Raw genomic sequence first — 8,112 nt, 5'->3', positions numbered from 1 at the left:
AATTGGACAGCTGGTAATTGGAGCATATTAGTCTCTTTGCTGCCACAGACAGCATTCAGTGGGAACAGGAAAGTGGGGGATTTGGGAGAATCTCAAGCTGCTGATGGCCTAAAAACACTCTGGTGTGATGATGAGTAAAATATGCAAGATGTGTGGCCTTTAAAAATGAGGCCGGAGTATCACAATCCAAAAATCACATCACAGAACCAGCCGGTCCCCACACTAGACTTTATCAGTCATAATAAGGGAGGTCACTGTCAAACTGATTTAAATATCAGAGACAACAGGGATAAACATTATTTTTCACTACTCTGAATAAAGTAGTTTCTTCCAAGTTGATCCCAGGATCCCGTAATTTATGTTAAGAATATTTAAACTCTACAGGAGGCCTTACATACCTCCCAAAAACTTGGTCTGTCCCCAAAACAATATGTGTAATATTTAATTATTTTTTATTGTAACTGCTCTCTCACTGTGGTCTGCATTCCCACTTACCAACAGTGTACAGTATTTACTTTCTCCAATGGTGGAAAGTAACTAAGTACATTTACTCAAGTACTGTACTTCAGTACAATTTTGAGGTTCTTGTACTTTACTTGACTTTTTATTTTATGTTACTTTATACTTCTACTCCACTACATTTCAGCAATACTCCATTACAAGTCCTGCATTGAAAATGTTAAGTAAAAACACGCAAGTATTATTAGGTAAATGTACTTAAAGTGTCGAAAGTGAAAGTACACAGTACACAGAAAAATGGCCCCTGTGACTGTTATAGTAGTATACATTATATCATTAGATTACTATTATTCATGCATTAAGTGTAAGCAGCACTTTACTCTTGTAGTTGGTTGAGATGGAGATCATTTTTTAAACTATTTTATATATGCTGCAACTAATGATTATTTTGATTATAGATTAATCTGCTGATTATTTTTCTTGATCAATTCATTAATTATTTGGTTTGTAAAATGTAAGAAAAAAGTGGATTAAACCAAGCTCAAAGTGACATCTTCAAATATCTTGAACAGTCCAAATTATTCAGTTTAATGCAATTTAAGATATCAAAAAGCAGCAAATCTTCACATTAGGAGAAGCTAAAACCATTAAACATTTGGCATTTTATATAAAAAATGACAAACAATTAATCAGTTATCAAAACAGTTCCTGATTAATTTTCTGATAATTGACTAATCATCTAAGCTTAAATTTTATATAGTGTTGGGTAGTTTAATCTTTAACAGTACATTATATTTTAAAAGTCCTTTGTATGTTTTACATGTAAAATCGTCATTTGCAAAGTAACTACTATCTAAAGCTGTCAGATAAAGAAGTATAAAGAAGCATAAAGAAACATGTAATGGAATACTTTGTACTTTAGTACAGTTCTTGAGTAAACGTACATAGTTACTTTCTACCGCTGCATTTCAGAGTTAAATATAGCACTTTTTGCTCCACTCCATTTATTTAAAGCTGTAATTACCAGCGTTGGGCAAGTTATTAGAAAAATGTAATCAATTTCTCATTACTCAAAAGTCATTACATTACTTTAGCAGAAATAATTACATCATGACATCAGACACTGTGCTTTAACAAGCAGTCAGACTACAGTTTGGAGGTAGTTAACTGTTACTGACTGTTAACAGTTAGCTTAAAGTTAGCACCGGTTCACACTCTCCACAACTCTGAACAAAACCAGGTGTTTTTTGAATGTAGGATCAAAAGTGGCTTAGGTTAGCAAGCCAGCCAAGTACACACAAGATAGAAATTGGCCAACACAGGAGTTACCTGGAGTCATAGTTATCCTCCTTTAGTAGAGGCTGACCTCCTCCCCACACTCCTGTGCACCAAGCTAACACTCCTGACACTAGCCGGTTCACTAGACACACAGAGACCAAACTGATATCAACCTTCCATCAAACTCCCAGTAAGCCAGAGGACAAGACAACCCTCGAATTGTTGAGTAACAGAGTGCTACTGGGTTTAGTAACTGTAATGTAATTGAATTTCAAGTCATAATCCCTTACACTGCTTGCTACTGAAAAAAGGTAATCAAAGTACTGCCCAAAACTGATAGTAAAAGGTTACTTTGCAAATGAAAAGCTCTGCACACCCACTTAGGTGTTTTCAATTACTCTGGCTGGTTAGACCTCCAGTCAGGTGTGAGTTGGGTGGAGCTATTTCACCAAACTCTATGTACTAATAAGAATGATAACAGGGTAAGTTGTGACAAAATCAACAGATGCCTGAGGAAGATGTCAATCAAGTGCACTTTGTAGAAGTCCACACTGTCCTGAGAAGAGGCCTAAATACAGATCATTTAGTTGGATGAACAGATACAGACAATGGGGTACTAGCTCATCCCTACTAATTAGGCAACATGAGTGAAAACATATGTTGGTGGACTAAGCTTTTACATACAAAATATATGATCACTTTATAGAATTTGATGCATTATTATTGATTAGACTACCAAGCAGCATAATAAGGACTTAGAATATGCGCTATCTTGACCTGCTGCACCATTACAATGCTACTTATACTTTAATGTTTCAGAAGTCACAAATCAATAATAAATAAAAATCTAAAACTCTGCATAATGAGTACTTAGACTTTCATACTTTACTTTTTTATGTTATTTATTTACTTTTACTTAAGTAATATTTGGAAGGCAGGACTTTTCATTCTAACACATTTTATTTGTATTTTTACACATTGGTATTGCCACTTTTACTTAAGTAGATCTGAATACTTTTTCAAGAAAATTTAAGTCAAGGTTGAGTCACCTGTTGCTATTACTTCAATGCTTTCCTCTCCCGGTTTATTCAGCATAATGTATCATCACAACATAATCTGCTGTGCTGGTAAAATGAAAACAGGTTTTTAGAGAGTTTGAATCTGTCAGACCAAACATTTGTTCCTGCAAAGTATCAGTGCATAATGTTTTCAGTAATTTAATGCATTTATTATGTTGGTGAATGATCTGTGTTAGGAGGATCATAGCAGTCTCGTAAATCAAGTTAAAAGTGACAGTTAAAATCATCTGTCTACACAATATGTGAACAGGTGGGCGGCCTGTTGGCAGGGTCGGAGCAAGCAGCTGCCTTCCCATCGCCACTTGAGGAATATAAACTCCCTGTGTCGGTTTCTTGAAACCAGAAAAAGCTATCGATATGGTGGACTGAGAGGGATACCAGTCACACTGTAGACACTGCATGAAACTATGGCACATCTTGCCACAGAGGGTCCACTCGCTTCACTGCCCCAAACATAAAATTAAATAGTTTTTTCATTCAAAACTGACCAGCACATTTCAGAGCAGCAGTTTCTCTTATTTTTTTATTTTTTAACAAACTCCCAATTTGTAAATTTTTGCTGTGAACAAGGCACATCTGAGTATAAAATGATTTTCACCTGAAGTCTCTTCTTGAAAGTACAGTTTGTTACTCAGCAAAATGAACAGGTGAAGTGGTTGTTTGGGGTTAAAACCTGCTGGAAAGGACGGAAATTTAGAAGCTAGGAGCATGTATGCAGGCACGACGTCTGCTGCAGTTGAAGCTGACACAAGGTGGAAAGTGCCAAAGTGTCTTTATTCAAGAGCTGTACCTACTGTCAGCACAGAGAGTTTTGAGGTGCTGACACTTGGATTTTTTTTTTTTCCAGGTTAGAAGATTTGATACTTTTCAAGCTTTGACTTTATCGCACTCTTACTTGTGACATTTTTACACTTTAAAGTACTTCATAGGGCATATTTAGGCATATTTAGATTACCTATATTAAATTACCTGCCACGGTTTATTGCATCAATATATTTATCGATACTTCTGATAAACATATTTTACCATTAACACTTCTATACTACCTCTTTTATACTCCTACGACATATAGAGCAACTCTTGTAAGACCATTTTGTATTTTCTGTTAAATCACAAAGTTTTTGTAACTAAAAAACACTTGATAACATAAAAACAAGTGTATTCCTAGAGAAAGATGGAGAGACTTCTAAATCTTGCACATCTAGTGAAAACTGCAGAATAATAAACTTCACAAAACGTTACTTTATGAAATAAAGCTTCTGCTCTCTGAAAGTGTTCAATATAAATTCAAATATTATGTATTTCACATTTACAGCATTTGGCAGACGTTCTCATCCAAAGCAGCTTACAGTGCTGCTCAGTATTCATGATTAAGACACCACCAGATCAAGTGAACGCGAGTCATCAAAGTTGACTAGTTTGCTTTAAGTGAAAGACCCACTTGAAGGGTTAAACTTGTGCACTGGACTAATAAGTAACTCTCTAGTACAAATTTACATTTAAGTTTCGTTTTTATTCCATTTATTTTTTAATTCACAGGCTTAAATCTGGTACCAAAAAATGTTTAATATCCATTTGGAGCACCAAACACAGCGCATTTATTGTGGTTGAAGACATTCTCCACACTCTGCTATTAAGAAATATTGATCCGTTTGTCGCACAGCTCTAATAGTCTGTCCACATAACTGGAAGTGCATGTTTCACACCATGTCTGCATTTGGCCAGCAGAATTAGCCTGATAATTAGACTAAACTGCCATTTTGTCTGACTTGTGATTAGGTTCCAGAGGTGTAGAACCAGGCACCATCACAGTCACACTTCACTAAAACATTCCCCGTTACCTGAGTTCCACGATGGTGCATTCAAATAAACAGCAGGCCTCCAAACAACCTTCCACAACACCATCAAAGGGCAACAAAAGTAGTGCAAAGCTGACTATGAAAACAGTGGATTCAGAAACACACGAAAGGAGACCTTTAAGTCACACAGCTTTTCATTGAGACCTACATGTTAGACATTTGACCCTTCCAAGTCTCATCACATTCAGACTGCCTTGTTGTGAACAGAAAGTGACAGAATTCCTTCAGCTGGTGTGAACAAATTGAATAAAAGAAGAGTCAAAGGTCAGATGAGGAATCCATCTGCACTGCAGCTCCTGATTGTGAATAAAGATTTACAAGCTGTCTGACTCGTACAGAGTGCTCTCATCATCGCTCTCTATTTGTCCGCATGTCACAGCTCCTCCAGTTGTTATGTATGTTGTTGGTCTCTGGGCCGTTTCTCAGAATAGCATCATAAATGTGTGAATAGGGGTGCCCCGGTAGCTCACCTGGTAGAGGGCATACCATTAAAGCTGAGTCCTTACCGCAGCAGCACGGGTTTGATTCCAACCCGTGGCCCCTTATCACCTCTCTCCCGCCTTTCCTGTTTCTTTCTGCAGCTGTCACTATGAAATAAAGGCAAACATTTCATTAAAAAATAAATGTGCAAATGGATTTGCTTCAGCAGGGGCTGACTTCACACACAGTTTGCTGTGAGTCAGAGGTGTTGGCGACCTTCGGGCAGACAAGGACAATCACAATCGCAGGTAGCAGCAAAGCCTTTAAATCCTGTTGGACTGATCAAGGAGCACGGTGAGACGTAAAATACAATCATCCAGATGAGAAGCTGAGGTGATGCTGGCTGGTAGCTCAGGGGGACTTTGAGGATAAGCTGGCCTGTGACAGTACAGGGCATCAGATTATCATGTAAAACTATTTGAGGGGATAAAACCAACATTAAGGAAATGAAAAACGCTGCCACGTCAAATTATCTCTTAAACAAATTTACTCGATTATGTCTTGTTCTGAAAACTTTACTTGATTTTGAGAGACAGTGCCCTGAGGTAGCAATTGCTCATCCACCAACAGTTGTTCCTACAGTCACTCCACAGCGCTTAGATCAACATCGATTACACAAAATCTGACTTCCATGCAGGTTTCCTTTACTCTGAAACTTTTTGAGAGCCTTCACTGTCCTCAGCGTCAAAGTGTATGACTAACTGAAGGCTCCATCTGTCTGCTTCATTTTTCATTCCTCTTTTCCTGCTCTACTTCTCTGAAGATGATGGATGCTCTTGAAATCTACGGGGACAGCTGGTCATTAGGCTGGAGGTAAAGCGAAACACGCTGCATGACTGTGTTTGGGGGGCAGTAAAGAAACTTACAGCAGAAAAGTAAGAGGCAGGGGAGCGAGTTTGAGCGCTTTTGTTGGCTGACTTTACAGAGTCACATTGTAATGCAGCAGATAATAGCCTGCAGGTCGGACTGGAGGCCTGGGGAGCAGCCGGCACCTGCTGCTATTCATTCAAGATGGCAATAAGCCGATGTCACCAAGTCCTAACTGTGGCTCTGCAGTGTGTCGAGCCTCTGGGTGTGTGTGTCACAGGGGTTTTATAACAATCTGTGCTGCATCAACACCAGAGTTGCTCACATGAATCAGGTAAAATGTAATAAATAAATAAAAAGCTATGACGTAATATGAAATTGCCTGCTGCCTGCAACATAACCACCCTGCATCTACACTGATCACCTCCACAAATCACTCTGCATGCATGCAGCCATCCATTACTGAACAACAAGACCACCACTACATTCCCTGCATGGGGCAGGCAGGCTTTTCTTCTGCAGCACACCTGGGACTGTGCATGAAATTCACAGCCCCTTCCAGACACCATGTTTTCACCTTGCAGTTGAAAGGCAAAGACAGAGCTTCTGGTTTAAAAGCGCTCTCCAGCTGGCTACAAATACCAGAGATAGAGGTCGATGCTCTCTCTCGCTGCCTCCACTGAGCAGTCTACCCTTCAAACATTCAGACAGCCATGAGAGCCCCCAGAGTCCATCAGTTCCTGTTCTGTATCCAGCTCTCACTGCTGCTGCCCTTCCCACAAACACACACACACACGAAGCATTTAATTCATACCAATGCGCGCTCCGCTGCTTCAATAAGGCGGCGGCTGCCTTTGCACCTGAGCATCAGGAGGTGAAAAACATCTGAGAGGAAAAGAAAAAAGGAAGTCATAAAGTTCACTGTCAAAACAACTTCAAGTGTTTTCAGGAATTAAGGCAGCTGGATCTTGGTGTCAACAACTGACTTCCCATTTATACCGGATTTTGTCTCTTTTAAACTGTGGCATCTGAACTCTCATCACGCAAATACAGGAAACAAACAAAGTTTAATGAAGCTTATAAAGATAAATGTTTGTTGAGGATCGTCAGAGGTGTTGACTTTTCTGTTTTTGGCAGCTTTTCCCTTTGCCACATTGTATAATTAAACAGTGGTTGTAATAGAAATGGTAGAAATTCAGGCAGAAAGTATTTAGCTTCTTTGCACCTCTGTAAGATGTCTTATTGCTGTGATTATCACACCCCTATTTTTTAACTTGTGCTTATTATTTCATGTTCTGTTTTGCATCATGTTTTTATATTATAATGTATATTATTGCTCTCCAGTATCTTGTATTATTTTACATGTAGCCAGGTCTTGAAAATTATATCTTAATGTCAACAGGATTTAGCTGACTAAATAAAGATTATATTAAGATTGTTATATTCTTATTCTCATCATACTGCATGTGCTGTATATATACATACACATTTTTTAAAATCTATTTATTCGGGGAAGTTTCACCGAGAAGAAGCCTCTCTTTTGCATGAACGCCCTGATCACATTCGCAGTTACACACATTCACACCTGGAAAGGGCCAGTACAACCACAGTCTGATCTGCTGGCCACTGAGCGGCTGGGGTTAAGGGTCCTCAGTGGTGGTAATGAGGGAGGAGTGAACCAACGACCTCCCGGTCACAACCTTCTCTAACCTTGAGGCTACCACTGCCCTACAAGGATCGTACTATGTGATGACTACCAGAGAACTGTCTTAAAAAGGGGTAGTCCAGTGATTAAGTATTGCTTGCATAAATTTGGGTTTTGACTCTCAAGATATAAAAAAAAAAAAAAGGGTCAAAATTGCAACAGCAGAAAACACTGGATTTCCCATAATGCAACTCAATAGTATTTTTTTTCCATTAGACCTGCCCTGCCTGGTAAACACCCACATCTTTCAAACTCTAAACTTTCAGTTTATAATGCAGGTTTTCTGCTTTTAATAGCCTCCAAACCGAGATAACCCCTGATGATGTCATCAGACGTGACGAAGCTCCTCCAGAGCCACAGAAAACATAAAACTGTTTTCACAGACCTCCTCATGACTAGTAAACTGACCTTTATGTATAAAATCAGTGTTCAACACAATGTTACT

Source organism: Siniperca chuatsi, linkage group LG6 (genome assembly GCF_020085105.1).
Source record: "Siniperca chuatsi isolate FFG_IHB_CAS linkage group LG6, ASM2008510v1, whole genome shotgun sequence".
Lineage (NCBI taxonomy): Eukaryota > Metazoa > Chordata > Actinopteri > Centrarchiformes > Sinipercidae > Siniperca > Siniperca chuatsi.
Note: the sequence above shows the minus strand (reverse complement) of the source record.